Below are 18,495 nucleotides of genomic sequence, written 5' to 3'. Positions count from 1 at the left end.
CTTTTCGTGTACAATTCGTACTTTCGCAAATTGGTCCATATTTTTATTCTTACCTGCAATTATTGTCCATTGTTTGTAATATTTTTTACTTCAATAAAATTACATTATCTTATATTGGACTGTATGGTCGGTTTATCCAATTGAGAATATGTCGTCAGACTTGAAGATTGCTTTTCACCAGTGGAAACCATCTAATTTGAAGAAGCTGCAGCAGCTGTATCTTAAGAAATTGGCAAAATTTTCAGTGCAAGATGTAAAAGCTCATGGAGACTTGTAGCCTCAATTGCCGCATAAGGAGGCTCTACATAGTACTGACTTTAGAGTGGGTGAATAGTTATGTATTATGAAGTGTTTAGTTATTTTGTCCTATTAGTTGGTTGCTTCACAATAAAAAGAAAACCAAATGGTCACGCTTATAGGCATGTTCTTTAAAGGATCCGATGCAAACCTTCAAAAAACAGTGAATTTCCATGTTTTGAGATAGCAAAGCACAAAATATGCCAAGGGGCATCAATACTTTCATAAGCCACTGTATATTCATGCAGTCTCAATACTTTATCAATTATCTGCTGCTCCATAAACATGACATGAGCTGATAAACCCTCCTTTTTTTGCAAGATTTCTCTTATTCATATAGTACTAGAATTCCTTACAGTGAATGATGGTACAAAAAATACTGAAAGTAATGAATCCTTTCTGCCTGGTGTCTATGTCATAAAAGCAGATATGATCACCAACTGAGACCCCTTTCACCGACTCTGTGAGAAGCTGTCAATTAAATGGGTAGGGGGTCCTGTTATGGATGAGAAGAATAATCTCATGTTATTTCCTACATGATGCACATACACAAATATACTGTATAACCCATTCTCCTGAACCCTAAAGACATAATCTAAATCCTAAACCATTTCTTCTACAGCCATATATAAGTATGTTTTCAAGGAAATACAACCAGCAGATCTATAGGAAGAAATATTCTTTTCCCCTGTAAGTGTTCTTTATCAAGTGGCCATAAATAGCTGAGTCCCTGACACGAGCTCTTGGCTTCACACAAGAAGTGAGAAAAGCCTTTGTACACATCACACTTTCACCCATCATTTTGCAGCTCTTATGTAGCACAGAAATGGACTATTTATTCATAGAGAACCCTAAGGAAAAAATAATGGAGTAACAATAATATAACTATCACATAACTGGTCGTTAATATAAAGTAGTTGGGAATCGATTCACTGTTAATCACTGAACAATTTGAAGGATAGTCTCTGAACACTGCTCTATATACTATTATTTACAGAATCCAATGAAAGTATAATTGGATTTATTTAGCGTTGAATACAAAGAAAACTGTTAACTAAATGTTTCTATAAGTTTTTCTACAATTTTGAAACTGCAACACCAAGAAGATAAAGTTGTGGCTCCCCTACTTGATACTGAAAAATCAAGATGTTTTAAAAATGTTGTTTCCATTTTTTTCCTCATTTGAGTTGCAGATGATAAAAATCTGGAAACAAAATTTTAAAAACATCTCGAATAATTCAGTATTGAGTAGGAGTGCAATGTGCAGAAATATATGTACTTACACGCCTTGGCTTCTATCAGTGAGGTTATTAATGGTTGTCTTAAGAATGTTCTGCCACCCTGAAAAATATTTAGAATTGAGAGTCCTCAGTGGTTGATACCTTTTAATGGCTAACTGAAAAGATGGTAACAAATTGCAAGCTTTCGAGACTACTCAGGTCTCATCATCAGGCAAAGACTAAAAGAAATTCTGGAGTAAAGGTAGCCATTAACCCCTTCCTGACATCCGACGTACTATCCCGTCGAGGTGGGGTGGGCCCGTATGACCGCCGACGGGATAGTACGTCATAGCCGATCGGCCGCGCTCACGGGGGGAGCGCGGCCGATCGCGGCCGGGTGTCGGCTGCATATCGCAGCTGACATCCGGCACTATGTGCCAGGAGCGGTCACGGACCGCCCCCGGCACATTAACCCCCGGCACACCGCGATCAAACATGATCGCGATGTGCCGGCGATGCAGGGAAGCATCGCGCAGGGAGAGGGCTCCCTGCGGGCTTCCCTGAGCCCCCCGCAGCAACGCGATGTGATCGCGTTGCTGCGAGGGTCTTACCTCCCTCCCTGCCTGCTCCAGACCCGGATCCAAGATGGCCGCGGATCCGGGTCCTGCAGGGAGGGAGGTGGCTTCACAGAAGCCTGCTCAGAGCAGGCACTGTGAAGCAGCCTGCACTTCTCGCAGATCGGTGATCTGTCAGAGTGCTATGCAAACTGACAGATCACCGATCTGTATTGTCCCCCCCTGGGGCAAAGTAAAAAAGTAAAAAAAAAATTTCCAAATGTGTAAAAAAAAATAAAAAAAAAATATTCCAAAATAATGAAAAAAAAATATATATATTATTCCCATAAATACATTTCTTTATCTAAATTAAAAAAAAAAAACAATAAAAGTACACATATTTAGTATCGCCACGTCCGTAACGACCCAACCTATAAAACTGCCACACTTGTTAACCCCTTCAGTAAACACCGTAAGAAAAAAAAAAAAAAAACGAGGCAAAAAACAACGCTTTATTACCATACCGCCGAACAAAAAGTGGAATAACACGCGATCAAAAAGACTGATATAAATATCCATGGTACCGCTGAAAACGTCATCTTGTCCCGCAAAAAACAAGCCGCCATACAGCATCATCAGCAAAAAAATAAAAAAGTTATAGTCCTGAGAATAAAGCGATACCAAAATAATTATTTTTTCTATAAAATAGTTTTTATCGTATAAAAGCGCCAAAACATAAAAAAAATGATATAAATGAGATATCGCTGTAATCATACTGACCCGACGAATAAAACTGCTTTATCAATTTTACCAAACGCGGAACGGTATAAACGCCTCTCCCAAAAGAAATTCATGAATAGCAGGTTTTTGGTCATTCTGCCTCACAAAAATCGGAATAAAAAGCGATCAAAAACGGTCACATGTCCGAAAATGTTACCAATAAAAACGTCAACTCGTCCCGCAAACAACAAGACCTCACATGACTCTGTGGAGCAAATGTGGAAAAATTATAGGTCTCAAAATGTGGAGACGCAAAAACTTTTTTGCTATAAAAAGCGTCGCTGGTTTCACACTTCCATTTTTGTCTGCAGCGTTTTTTGCACAAAAAAAGCATGCGTTTTTTCCCTATATTTAACATTGAAAACGCATGCGGTTTTTTGTACGCGTTTGGTCGCGTTTTCAAACGCATGCGGTTTTTTTCTGCATGCGTTCATTTTCAGAAATACAACCTGCAGTATTTTCTTGCGTTTTTAAGCACATGCGTTTGCGTTAAAAACGCATGCATTTTTATCGAAAAAAAACAGAAAACACACTGAAAAGCCACCCACCACCATCAAGGTGATAAAGGGATCCAAACCCTAACCCTAGCTCTACCCCTAACCTCACCCCTAACCGTTTAATGAACATTTTCTGACAGTCATAGTGCCACGTATTTCAGTGCCACGTATTTCAGTGCCACGTATTTCAGTGCCATGTATTTCAGTGCCATGTATCACGTATTTCAGTGCCACGTGTTTCAGTGCCACGTATTTCAGTGCCACCTATCACGTATTTCAGTGCCACATATTTTAGTACCACGTATTTCAGTTGCACGTATTTCAGTGCCACGTATTTCAGTGCCACGTATTTCAGTGCCACGTATCACGTATTTCAGTGCCACGTGTTTCAGTGCCACGTATTTAAGTGCCACGTATCACATATTTCAGTGCCACGTATTTAAGTGCCACGTATTTAAGTGCCACATATCACATATTTCAGTGCCACTTATTTAAGTGCCACGTATTTCAGTGCCACATATTTCAGTGCCACGTATTTCAGTGCCACGTATTTCAGTGCCACGTATTTCAGTGCCACGTGTTTCAGTGCCACGTATTTAAGTGCCACGTATCACGTATTTCAGTGCCACGTATTTCAGTGCCACGTATTTCAGTGCCACGTATTTCAGTGCCACGTATTTCAGTGCCACGTATTTCAGTCACGTTTAGGGTTAGGGTTAGGGTTAGGGCTAGGGTTGGAGGTAAAGTTAGGGTTGGGGCTAAAGTTAGGGTTGGGCTAAAGTTAGGGTTAGGGTTTGGATTACATTTACGTTTGGATTAGGGTTGGGATTAGAATTATGGGTGTGTCAGGGCTAGGGGTGTGGTTAGGGTTACCGTTGGGATTAGGGTTAGGGGTGTGTTTGGGTTAGGGTTTCAGGTAGAATTGGGGGGTTTCCACTGTCCAGGCACATCAGGGGCTCTCCAAGCGCGACATGGCGTCCAATCTCAATTCCAGCCAATTCTGCGTTGAAAAAGTAAAACAGTGCTCCTTCCCTTCCGAGCTCTCCCGTGCGCCCAAAAAGGGGTTTACCCCAACATATGTGTCATCAGCGTACTCGGGACAAATTGAACAACAACTTCTGGGGTCCAAGTTCTCTTGTTATCCTTAGGAAAATAAAAATTTGGGGGGCTAAAAATCATTTTTGTGGGAAAAAAAAGATGTTTTATTTTCACGGCTCTGCATTATAAACTGTAGTGAAACACTTGGGGGTTCAAAGTTCTCACAACACATCTAGATAAGTTCCTTGGGAGGTCTAGTTTCCAATATGGGGTCACTTGTGGGGGGTTTGTACTGTTTGGGTACATCAGGGGCTCTGCAAATGCAACGTGACGCCTGCAGACCAATCCATTTAAGGCTGCATTCCAAATGGCGCTCCTTCCCTTCCGAGCTCTGTCATGCGCCCAAACAGTGGTTCCCCCCGACATATGGGGTATCAGCGTACTCAGGACAAATTGGTCAACAACTTTTGGGGTCTAATTTATCCTGTTACCCTTGTGAAAATACAAAGCTGGGGGCTAAAAAATCATTTTTGTGAAAAAAAAAAAGAATTTTTATTTTCACGGCTTTGCGCTATAAACTTTAGTGAAACACTTGGGGGTTCAAAGTTCTCAAAACACATCTAGATAAGTTCCTTGGGAGGTCTAGTTTCCAATATGGGGTCACTTGTGGGGGGTTTGTACTGTTTGGGTACATCAGGGGCTCTGCAAATGCAACGTGACGGCTGCTGACCAATCCATTTAAGTCTGCATTCCAAATGGCGCTCCTTCCCTTCCGAGCTCTGTCATGCGCCCAAACAGTGGTTCCCCCCCACATATGGGGTATCAGCGTACTCAGGACAAATTGGACAACAACTTTTGGGGTCTAATTTATCCTGTTACCCTTGTGAAAATACAAAACTGGGGGCTAAAAAATCATTTTTGTGAAAAAAAAAAAAAAGAATTTTTATTTTCACGGCTTTGCGCTATAAACTTTAGTGAAACACTTGGGGGTTCAAAGTTCTCAAAACACATCTAGATAAGTTCCTTGGGAGGTCTAGTTTCCAATATGGGGTCACTTGTGGGGGGTTTGTACTGTTTGGGTACATCAGGGGCTCTGCAAATGCAACGTGATGGCTGCTGACCAATCCATTTAAGTCTGCATTCCAAATGGCGCTCCTTCCCTTCCGAGCTCTGTCATGCGCCCAAACAGTGGTTCCCCCCCACATATGGGGTATCAGCGTACTCAGGACAAATTGGAAAACAAATTTTGGGGTCCAATTTATTCTGTTACCCTTGTAAAAATACAAAGCTGGGGGCTAAAAAATCATTTTTGAGAAAAAAAAAAAAAATTATTTTCACGGCTCTGCGTTATAATCTGTAGTGAAACACTTGGGGGTTCAAAGCTCTCAAAACACATCTAGATAAGTTCCTTAGGGGGTCTACTTTCCAAAATGGTGTCACTTGTAGGGAGTTTCAATGTTTAGGCACATCAGGGGCTCTCCAAACGCAACATGGCGTCCCATCTCAATTCCAGTCAATTTTGCATTGAAAAGTCAAATGGCGCTCCTTCCCTTCCAAGCTCTGCCATGCGCCCAAACAATGGTTTACACCCACATATGGGGTATCAGCGTACTCAGGACAAATTGCACAACATTTTTTGGGGTCCAATTTCTTCTCTTACCCTTGGGAAAATAAAAAATTGGGGGCAAAAAGATCATTTTTGTGAAAAAATATGATTTTTTATTTTTACGGCTCTGCATTATAAACTTCTGTGAAGCACTTGGTGGGTCAAAGTGCTCACCACACATCTAGATAAGTTCCTTAGGGGGTCTACTTTCAAAAATGGTGTCACTTGTAGGGAGTTTCAATGTTTAGGCACATCAGGGGCTCTCCAAACGCAACATGGCGTCCCATCTCAATTCCAGTCAATTTTGCATTGAAAAGTCAAATGGCGCTCCTTCCCTTCCAAGCTCTGCCATGTGCCCAAACAATGGTTTACACCCACATATGGGGTATCAGCGTACTCAGGACAAATTGCACAACATTTTTTGGGGTCCAATTTCTTCTCTTACCCTTGGGAAAATAAAAAATTGGGGGCGAAAAGATCATTTTTGTGAAAAAATATGATTTTTTATTTTTACGGCTCTGCATTATAAACTTCTGTGAAGCACTTGGTGGGTCAAAGTGCTCACCACACATCTAGATAAGTTCCTTAGGGGGTCTACTTTCCAAAATGGTGTCACTTGTAGGGAGTTTCAATGTTTAGGCACATCAGGGGCTCTCCAAACGCAACATGGCGTCCCATCTCAATTCCAGTCAATTTTGCATTGAAAAGTCAAATGGCGCTCCTTCCCTTCCAAGCTCTGCCATGCGCCCAAACAATGGTTTACACCCACATATGGGGTATCAGCGTACTCAGGACAAATTGCACAACATTTTTTGGGGTCCAATTTCTTCTCTTACCCTTGGGAAAATAAAAAATTGGGGGCAAAAAGATCATTTTTGTGAAAAAATATGATTTTTTATTTTTACGGCTCTGCATTATAAACTTCTGTGAAGCACTTGGTGGGTCAAAGTGCTCACCACACATCTAGATAAGTTCCTTAGGGGGTCTACTTTCCAAAATGGTGTCACTTGTAGGGAGTTTCAATGTTTAGGCACATCAGGGGCTCTCCAAACGCAACATGGCGTCCCATCTCAATTCCAGTCAATTTTGCATTGAAAAGTCAAATGGCGCTCCTTCCCTTCCAAGCTCTGCCATGCGCCCAAACAATGGTTTACACCCACATATGGGGTATCAGCGTACTCAGGACAAATTGCACAACATTTTTTGGGGTCCAATTTCTTCTCTTACCCTTGGGAAAATAAAAAATTGGGGGCGAAAAGATCATTTTTGTGAAAAAATATGATTTTTTATTTTTACGGCTCTGCATTATAAACTTCTGTGAAGCACTTAGTGGGTCAAAGTGCTCACCACACATCTAGATAAGTTCCTTAGGGGGTCTACTTTCCAAAATGGTGTCACTTGTAGGGAGTTTCAATGTTTAGGCACATCAGGGGCTCTCCAAACGCAACATGGAGTCCCATCTCAATTCCAGTCAATTTTGCATTGAAAAGTCAAATGGCGCTCCTTCCCTTCCAAGCTCTGCCATGCGCCTAAACAATGGTTTACACCCACATATGGGGTATCATCGTACTCAGGACAAATTGTACAACAACTGTGGGGGTCCATTTTCTCCTGTTACCCTTGGTAAAATAAAACAAATTGGAGCTGAAATAAATTTTGTGTGAAAAAAAGTTAAATGTTCATTTTTATTTAAACATTCCAAAAATTCCTGTGAAACACCTGAAGGGTTAATAAACTTCTTGAATGTGGTTTTGAGCACCTTGAGGGGTGCAGTTTTTAGAATGGTGTCACACTTGAGTATTTTCTATCATATAGACCCCTCAAAATGACTTCAAATGAGATGTGGTCCCTAAAAAAAAATGGTGTTGTAAAAATGAGAAATTGCTGGTCAACTTTTAACCCTTATAACTCCGTCACAAAAAAAAATTTTGGTTCCAAAATTGTACTGATGTAAAGTAGACATGTGGGAAATGTTACTTATTAAGTATTTTGCGTGACATATGTCTGTGATTTAAGGGCACAAAAATTCAAAGTTGGAAAATTGCAAAATTTTCAAAATTTTCGCCAAATTTCCATTTTTTTCACAAATAAACGCAAGTTATATCGAATAAATTTTACCTTTAACATGAAGTACAATATGTCACGAGAAAACAATGTCAGAATCGCCAAGATCCGTCAAAGCGTTCCAGAGTTATAGCCTCATAAAGGGACAGTGGTCAGAATTGTAAAAATTGGCCCGGTCATTAACGTGCAAACCACCCTTGGGGGTGAAGGGGTTAAAAGGTATCAACCACTGAGGACTCTCAATTCTAAATATTTTTCTATCTACTGGCTAACACGGTACCAAGATATATATCTTTCCTGTATCTGCCACCCTGAATACACTTTGACAGCAAATCATCAAGATCTGCTGCTGACAGCTCCCTTTGCAATTACCAATCAATAACGTCTCAGATGTGCTCTTAATTGGACAAGTCTGTAGATGCAGAAGGCGTTTGTAGCACTTTTAGGTGACACAGTGGGCTCACAGTAGCACAAACAACATGTTGCCTGCATTCACATGTTGAATAACGTCTCTCGGGACACTTCCACGTTCGCTCTTGAAGGGGTCTTAATGGTGTTGCTCATGTGGAAGCCAGACCAATATTTGACTATCATTGTACTCAAGTCAAAAGTAATACTCATTCCAGTATGTGTGCTCTGTGTGTTGCTGTGTTGCTCTGCCCCATGATTGCTGATTCAAAAAAGTCTTTTTGGGGCAACCAAGGTGTTTGTCTCTAACCATTGGGTTGGAACACATACGATTGTATCTGTTGGCTTGGCTCTAGACAATAGAGATTTTTATGTGTTTTGGATGGAAACTGTCCCATTTAAGGTATGTTGGACGGTCGATTGGCTTCTGATACAGGGATGTCTCTATTTTATTGTTCTGCAGCTTAATGTCCAAAAAGTTAATTTCAGTGCTGAAGTGGATGAGTGTTAAGTTGATGGTGGGATGAAATTGATTAAACTGTTCGTGGAAAGTCTTTAGCTGTTACTGTTGCTGTTAGTTTGTGCCTCTAGTAGTCACCAACAATCCAAATCTGGAGGTGCTAAGGGGAGCTGCACGGAAATTACAACCTTTACTACAAAAAGATGCCAGATTTCAATCCATTACAGCCCCCAAATTTAAGAAGTATCATTGTCAGAAGCTCCTTGTCCTCTCCAACAGCTGCAGGAACCTTTCCTTGCAACCAGAAAAAAAGTAAAACTTGTCCACTTATAATGACCATGGACAAGATAAAGATCCCAACTCACATCAGGACTACAAGATCCCAGGTACTTTCAGCTGCATCCTAGCTAATGTGTTGTATTTAATTATTTGTACTAAATGTCCAACTGGGGGTCTGAATGTGGGGGAGACAGGGCAAAAACTTAGAACAAGGATGAATTCTCATCGCCACACAATAAGAGAAAAAAGAATGGACCTACCGGTAGCAAAACTTTTTTGTATACCAGGTCATAGCATCATGGACATGAAATTACTTGTTTTAAATGGTAACTTCAAATCTCAGAAATACAGAAGAGTCTGTGAGTATAAACTGATGACAACCTTTGACACACTCAGTCCAGGAATGAATGTGTCGCATGGATTTATGTCTTTTTACATCAACTAAGGAATTTGTTGTTCAGACCTTCTGGGGTCATCATAACACAGATCCAGACCCATTCAGAGGACCATAAAACATTATGACTTCCTTTTCTATGAACTGTTCTAATATCTATGTCTATCTCTCTCACATAATGATAATTCTGCTTCACATCACTTGTCTTATCTATTGCCTTCTTTCTCTCTGTGCTGTGTTGTGTATAAATATGTGATTCTTAAGATTTTGCATTAGTCTCGAAAGCTTGCAATTTGTTACCATCTTTTCAGTTAGCCACTAAAAGGTATCAACCACAGAGGACTCTCACGTCTAAATATTTTTCTCACCCAGTCAGTGACTGGGGGAGGACATTTCTGACAATTGATTAAAGGGGATCTGTCACTAGATTTTTGCCACTAAATCTGACAGCAGCATGTTTTGGGCAGAGACCCTGATTCCAGTGATGTGTCACTTACATTGCTGCTAACTGTAATTTTAATAAAATCACTGATTTATGAGTGAGAGAATTTCACTAGATGACTGCTTCCCGGTAGTCCTCCATATTCATGAGCTCTTTATAATCCCACCCCCTGAACTGATTGACAGCTTTCTGCCTTTGCATAGTATAGAGAAAAATCTGCCAATCAGTGGTGTGGGCGGGGGTTATACAGAGCTCAGCATTCAGAGAACTGTTATATCTGTAGCAGATAAAACAATGATGTTATCAAAATGACAGTAAGAAGCCCAGTAAATGACACATCACTGGAATCAGGGTCTCTGTCTCTACAATATATTATGCTGTCCTCATATGGAGTAGCATAAACCTGGTGACAGGTTCCCTTTAAGCAGAATGTGGCTTTAAATAGAATAGGCGTATTGTACTCCAGTGAGCCCTTTGTGTTAATACTGGTGTGCTGAATGCCTGTGTTAATGAATCCTGAAAGTTTCACACACTATATGCCTAGAGGTTGGCTCTACGTGATACAAGCTAAAAAATGCAGAAAAACTTGATATCTGAATTTTTGCTGCAGATTTTTAGCTTTTTTTCACCACACAATCATGTCAATGGTTGAAAAACACTGAAAAAAACATGAAAGAAGTGACATGCTCTATTGTCCCCAAAACCATGCAAAGCACAAAATACTGATGACCAAAAAACATTGTTGGTGGATGTGATTTCTGAAATCTCATAGACATTGCTGGAACTGTAAAATGCAGCTGAAAATGTGCATTAAAAAAAGCAGAAATAACACCTAGTGTGAACTTGCCCTAATAATAGCTTGCATAGGTCTTCTTAATCATGGCACCTATATTTATCACAGTGGAATAAAACAAATGCTCTTGCGATCCCATCAGCTTAATAAGATTGTAGAGTGAGAGGCAAGACCTAAGTACCATTTCCTTCTGTGAAAGTTGTAATCCAAGGAACGGCGCAGTTTGTAATTTAATTAAGAAATGCTTCAGTGTTCTGGAATAGACACTAATGATGTAACGTGGAAATAATGCCCAATAACACATCACATTAGATTGCGGAAAGACAATGTATACAGACATCATTCCACAGTGACACCGGCGAGACCAGTCTAATGACACACTGTACAATACAGCATGTAACCAGAACCTACATCGCCGGAACTCACAAGACGCTCATCGGTGCACAGAAGAATAGATCCACCAGGTTTGAAGTTAACACTGACTTTCTCTTGGAGAATAAATGGAGACAAGAATATTTTAAGAAGAATTTTTGTTTTTCCCAAAACTTCATAGATATAAATGTAATGACTTGTAAGGTCAAAAATATACTCAAAGATCGCAGTCTTTTCTGGTTTTCAGCACTGCTCTGGTCCTCTTCTCACTCACGAGACTGAACGCTCAACTTGCTGGATCACACTGGGGTTTATGTGTGTAACAGAAATTGCTTTTACAGTGTAAAGGTACCTTCACACGAAGCGACGCTGCAGCGATAGCGACAACGATGCCGATCGCTGCAGCGTCGCTGTTTGATCGCTGGAGAGCTGTCACACAGACCGCTCTCCAGCGACCAACGATGCCGAGGTCCCCGGGTAACCAGGGTAAACATCGGGTTGCTAAGCGCAGGGCCGCACTTAGTAACCCGATGTTTACCCTGGTTACCAGCGTAAAAGTAAAAAAAACAAACAGTACATGCTCACCTGCGCGTCCCCCCGCGTCTGCTTCCTGACACTGACTGAGCTCCGGCCCTAACTTTCACTAAGCTTTCACTTTCACTTTAGGGCCGGCGCTCAGTAAGTGTCAGGAAGCAGACGCTGGGGGACGCGCAGGTGAGCATGTACTGTTTGTTTTTTTTACTTTTACGCTGGTAACCAGGGTAAACATCGGGTTACTAAGTGCGGCCCTGCGCTTGGTAACCCGATGTTTACCCTGGTTACCAGTGTAAAACATCGCTGGTATCGTTGCTTTTGCTTTCAAACACAACGATTCACAGCGATCGGACGACCAAATAAAGTTCTGGACTTTATTCAGCGACCAGCGACATCACAGCAGGATCCTGATCGCTGCTGCGTGTCAAACGAAACGATATCGCTAGCGAGGACTTTGCAATGTCACGGATCGCTAGCGATGTCGTTTCGTGTGAAGGTACCTTAAGTCTATGTAGTGTCAGAACGAGACTTCATTGACTTACAATATCCTCACACATAAACCCCAGTGTGATCCAGCAAATCAGAATTTCAGGCGTGCAAAAGCGAAGAGGACCGGAGCAACAGTGATAACTGGGGAAGATGGTGATCGTTGAGTGTATTAAAGTGGTTCTCCAATAATGTAATAAAATGGTCCCCAAATGTAATTTAACATCAACCAATGCTAATCAAGAGTTAGGACATGCTGCAATCTGAAGAAACACAGTTCGTGAGACCTGTGTCTCAATGAAAGAGGAGCTGTATCAGAAACCCACATGACTCCTTGAGCAGAGGAGAATGGTTGTGATATCTAAATAAATAAATCTCCTCAGCTGACTGAGCAGGGAGAATAAAGTCTAGCAAAAAAATCCATTGTGCTCAGTTAGACAAGGAGAAAATGTATATCTTCTGATGTCACAGCCCTTCTCCTGCAGCTCATGATACAGCTACTCTGTCAGTTGAGACACAGGTCTAGGGAGCTATATTAAGAAATCTTCATACATGTGACTAGGACAGGTTGCCATTTGAATTACGTGATGCGTGTAATTTTAATACATTCTTGGATAATCCATTTAAAACACTTACATTACATTATATACACATTTACACAGGTTTAGGGAATAAAACATTTTGTGGGATTGCTCTTTTAAAGATTGAGTTCTAATCTATTCTAATTAGAACAAAACAACAAATATGTCATGTACAATATTACATTGATATTACCCATGATCATAATGCAGAATGTTTAATAGGAATGAATAACTTTTTCTGTTTTATAACATTGAATAGAAGTTATTGTTACATGACAATATATGTTACAACAGAATTTATATTAAATACGGAAAAAAAAGTTGAAATTCAAACGCCAAGATTAAGGTTAAAAGGTTTGCCCCATAAGCAACATATATCATGACCAAGATTGGTAATAAATGTGTGAGTTCTGGATGTTTGGCCATTAGGACTACCACTGATCACAAGAACCAGGGCTCCTTGGCCCCCTTAGAATGTAGTGTTACTTAGGTTAGGTACATACTAATACAGTAATCTCTGGCAGACCACTTTTTAAGCATGTGTGAAAAAAATGAACACAGCCATGGTGGAGGCCAAACAGTGTCCACAGTGGCTCCATTTAACTGAATGGCCCCATCAAGGGTTCCCTTCAAAATCTTGTTGTTTTTTTTGGACAATGACAGAAATGTAGACATATTGCTCGATGGAAAGCATTTTATTAGTAAGAACCTAGCTTAATCATACCTGACCGCTACTCTATTACTTGTCCAATGACTTTATATAGTAAATAAGTGAAGTGTAAGGACAAGTGGTCACTCTTGCTCAGTAACGCTTCATTCTTAGAGAGGACTTTGCAGCCCCTTTCTTTGAATCAGTGGAGGTCTCCGCATACAAACCCCTAGCGATCATGAATGTATCCCATATCCTGTGGAGACTTGAAAAATATTGTTTATAAAATAATTAGTGACGAGTAAGTGTGCTCATTACTCGACATTTCTGAGCACGCTCGGGTGATCTCCGAGTATTTGTGAGTGCTCGGAGATTATGTTTGAGTCACCGCAGCTGCATGATTTGCGGCTGTTAGACAACCTGAACACATGCAGGGATTGCCTGTTTGTTAGGGAATTCCAACATGTATTCAGGCTGTCTAGCAGTCACAAATCATGCAGCTGCGGCGACTCAAACATAATCTCCGAGCACTCACAAATATTAGACCACTCAAGCATACTCGGGAAAACTTGAATAACGAGCACAATCGCTCATCACTAAAGATAATCCCTTTAACTCATGAAATTAACAATTAAGATATACCGTATTTTTCTGACCATAACACGCACTTTTTTTCCTCCAAATTTGGGAGGAAAGTGTGGGTGCGTCTTATGGTAGGGATGTAGCATGTGGGGAGGGGGGCAGCAGCGAGTGGGATCGCACTGTTATCCCACTTCAGGAGGCAGAAAAATGTCCCCACTGCCGGGAATCAGCGCTGGGGAAACCACATGGTCCCGATGATTAAGTGCAGTGAATATTCATTAGCTGCTTCCCCGCCCACCTATCAGCCGAGCTGTGAGCTGGGAGCAGCAAATGAATACTGCACTTAAGCAGGGACACACATGGTTTCCTCAGCGCTGATTCCTGCAGCAGCTGGGGAGATCCGTGTGTCCGGGGGAGGAGGAGGCAGCAGCAGCAGGGTCCGGGGGAGAGGAGATCGCTGCGTACCTTCCTGGGCTGGAGCTGAGTGCTGTGCAGTGTGCACAAGGAGGACCTGTAATGATGTCAGAAGTGGGCGGGCTGGAGCATCACATGGCAGCTCAGAGCCCTCCCTCTTCTTGACATCATCACAGGTCCTTCAAACTCCAACACTAGAATCTGCTGGCTTCCATTACCTGTGCTGTGGAAAGGCAACAAGAGGGAGGGCTCTGTGTGTGTGGCCATGGGATGCTTTTACCTCACCACAGTGGCTGGCTGCCACAATTAAGAGGTTAGTCTTTCCAAAACACAATAAAGCACTCTGCCACTCCTTTAGTGAACTATAACCCCCAGCATGTCATAGGATCTGCAGGACATGCTGGGAGTTATAGTTCTCCCATGGGATTTTAAAGCAGCACTCCAGTGTTATTTTGCAGTGCTGGAGTGGTGCTTTCAATATAAGCCCTGTGCCCCCATTCTTATACTCACCCTCCAGCGTCTTCATATAGTACTTCACAGACACCACACTGGTCCCGCAGCTTCCAACATAATAACATACTATTACATATAATAACACCACCTATAATAGTATGTTATTAAATATTTTACCACATTTTTTGCTTCAAATATTTTTTTCCCTATTTTCCACCTCTAAAACCTGGGTGCGCCTTATAGTCCGGTGCGTCTTATAGTCCGAAAAATACGGTAATTCCAATTAATATCAACTAAGTTACATGTTCCTCCCCCCATCATATCCAGGGTCAAGGAAGCTCACAATTTATAGGACTATTCCCATCTCCAAGATCCTGTCCCACTATATAGTAGGTGTAATAATATTAGCAAATACATCTAATTAAACATGTAATATAGTTCTTCTAATTCGCTATGCCACTTACCCCATGTCCAGGGCATTGCAGTAGCTTAGATATTCATGGTTATGACCACTCTTATAGTGACAGTCAGTTAGTTGCTAGTGGTCATAACCATGGATACGTAACCTACAGCAGTGAGGTAAGCAACATAGGTTATCAGAAGAACTATACTACATTTCTAATTGGAAGTATTTACTAATATTATTTTTATTACACCTGGTACATATTGAGATCTTGAAAAATGTAATACCTCCTGATAAAAGCATTAGACCAAGTTCACACGTCGTGCATCTGCTGTGGATCTGTAGAGCGGAATTCACACAGCAAATTTGCAGAATTTTACAATACAATACAGGTAATTGGGTTTTTTCGAATGTGAAAGCAAGGCGCGGATTTCAAATCAGCAGCATGCTAATTATAATGTAGATTTTAGGAACAGGTTTCATCGTACTTAATGTTTAACAAATGGAGAGGGGAGAAATCCGATGCCAAATTTGCAACAAAATCAGCATGTGTTACTCGTGGATATTTGTCTCAAATTTATAAGAAAATCTGCAGCGTGTAAACATAAATGATAAACATACTACCCAAGCCCATTTTCCTCATACGTGGAACACTTCACATAAGAGAGCCACACTGATCTTATGGTGAATACAAACTGTGCCGTGCACATATTACCTGGGTTTGCAGTGAATGCCGAGTGGCGCGCTGTCTCTCCTAACCCCGACGCGCGTTTCACTCGTGCTTCCTCCTGGGAGCCTTCAGGAGCACTGCAAACCCAGGTAATATGTGCACAGCAGTTTGTTATGACTTTACTGTGAGCATGACAATATGGATTCTCATTTTCAATAGCTGCTAGCACTGTGCTTTATTTTTCATACTTTGTTCCGGTCAGCAGAACTATTGTAATTTTGCCCATGCACTTTAGTAATCTGTGATACCATTAATATGTTTGGCTATAGGGTCATATTATCTGTGTGAAAGGCTCTAATGAGGACCCTCATCTGTACATGCTGCATTCCATATATGTGTGGCTATTAGGTTGACATTTGGGGTTTTTCCTTTCACAAGAACATGTTTTCTGATTGTGTTCCTCATGTGTGAACTTTTCTATATATTTTGACCACATACCAGACTAATTAGGAAACCTGTCAGATTATAGACAGGACACTTATAGCTGTGCATGTATACGTACCTGTGCATTGATTTATGCTGCTCCATCTGTCCTCCTCTGTGTGTTTGGTCATTTGAGGCACTTTTTATTTTTAATATTATTGTTCATGTCTGTATGATTTATTTTTTTAATTTTTAGTTGAAATAAAGTGTTTTACAATTATTCTATATTTGTAAGCACTTCTTTATCGTTATGCGGTGCATTCACCGTAAGATCAGTATGGCTCTCCATTGTGTAAACATAGCCTTAGTTAGGATCATCGTGCTGCAATTTTGCAGATCACCAGTTATCCTCCTTCCTTCAATAACTCCCTGAACAGAGATAAAAAAATCTTATCTCAACTACATCCTCAATCCCCAGAATAACCAATATTGTGTTAATATGGGAAGACAAGTGTTAAGTGGCTTCCTGAGTGTTTAATAGGGATGAGGAATAAACAGCACTGAGACAACTGCAGAAAAATGTTTACCATCAGGCATAAAATAATTCAGGAGTAAATGGATATACCAATAATAATGGACAAAAATAAGTCTAAAAATATTCCAAAACTACAATTTTTCCTTATTTTTGGTTTTGCAGCCTTCCTGCAGGTGTCAGCGTTCCCCAGCCTTAAACCTCGGAACAGCAGACTAAAGCCCTCCGCTCTGTCCGCTGATGCTAAACCATATAGCACATTTATCATCCAAGTTACTATATAAAATAGGATAAAAAAACAACAAAACATACAATAATAAACAGCACAATAAAGAGGTTCACAATATAATAATACAAGATGTCCCATTTATTTACGTATACAGGACAAGACATCTCTGAATTCCAGAATAATGTATACAAAAAAAATTGTATAATAAGTTATTTAGTACTTACTTGGTCTATTTGCAATTTTCTGATATCCACAAGTGAAGTTTACAGATTCTTTAGATTGGGATTTTCCAAATGAAACTTCATTAGAAAGATTTATAAGGAAAGGTAACACATTGAGTATTTGTAGTAGGATCTGTTCTTCGTGGCATAGGACTGAATGGTCTTGTTATTTCTTTTTTTGCTCAATGTCTACAAGCTTTACGGAGGCGATGAGATAAAATCAATAGTGAAGTTATTAGGAATATCCCATGCTGACTGTAAAAAATGCCATCAAGTCATCTCCAGGCTCGGTGTCTTGCTGTAGTTAGGAAGCGTGCCCATGAAATGAAGATTCCCACTTGCACTTGTCTGGACTGCTGCTAGTCTACATTGACTTATATGGAGGCTGCATCTTTCCCAGCTGTAAAGTATCCGCCTCTCTTTGGTGAAATCCCTTAGGGTATCCCTTCATGCTGTTTTGATCTCCCTTCTTTCCCATTCGATTATCCTTCTCTCCCACTCACTGAGTAGTTTTTCCTTCCGCCCACTGACTTAAAGCTCCTTTCTTTGCATCTCCCCTGTTGCTCACTGATCACTTGCTACTGATTTGCTGGCTCCATTTGCCTGCCTGGTATGTTTTCTCTTTCTGTCACTCATAGTAAAATCTGTTGAGCACCTTGCAGACACACAGAGCCGGAGAAAAAAAATAAAAAAAATAAAAAGAATTCTGGTTTATTATCTATTGAATTTAAATCGCAAAATGTATCTGTTTATTTAAGACAAAAAGAAAACAATAAACAGATAAAAACACAAAAAAATAAAAAATAACACAAAGTAACTTTTGTATGCAATGGCAGTGATGTATTTAGCTTTATGTTATAAATTCTGATTGTTTCTTCTTTTTTTTTCTTGTTCTCTTCCTACAGGATCTTGGAACTCACAACATATCTGTAGACAGGGTTGAACTGCACCGAGAGTCCTATGGGGAATGTTGTGTACATCTGCCTGGAGAAATGTTACAAAACCAGGGAATACGATGGTGAAAACAATTTCTTGCAAATTCCTTTTTTTTTCAGATTTTCAGTGCGAAATTGAGGAAATTGCATGTTTCTAGTAGTCATCCAGGAATAATGCC

At 40.6% G+C, this 18,495-nt stretch overlaps 1 protein-coding gene across 1 annotated transcript in view; it reads right to left on the bottom strand.

Annotated features, from left to right (window-relative positions):
* The window catches only part of TRPC4 (transient receptor potential cation channel subfamily C member 4), a 431,918-nt gene extending 413,968 nt beyond the window's left edge, over window positions 1-17,950 (bottom strand). Inside the window, exon 1 of the mRNA XM_077298186.1 lies at window positions 17,385-17,950. The gene's annotated coding sequence lies outside the window, so the exon portion shown is untranslated. The remainder of the gene's footprint in view (window positions 1-17,384) is intronic.
* Between the last annotated feature and the right edge of the window lie 545 nt (window positions 17,951-18,495).

This window comes from Ranitomeya variabilis, chromosome 3 (genome assembly GCF_051348905.1).
Source record: "Ranitomeya variabilis isolate aRanVar5 chromosome 3, aRanVar5.hap1, whole genome shotgun sequence".
NCBI lineage: Eukaryota > Metazoa > Chordata > Amphibia > Anura > Dendrobatidae > Ranitomeya > Ranitomeya variabilis.
This window is presented reverse-complemented; position numbering and strand designations above follow the sequence as displayed.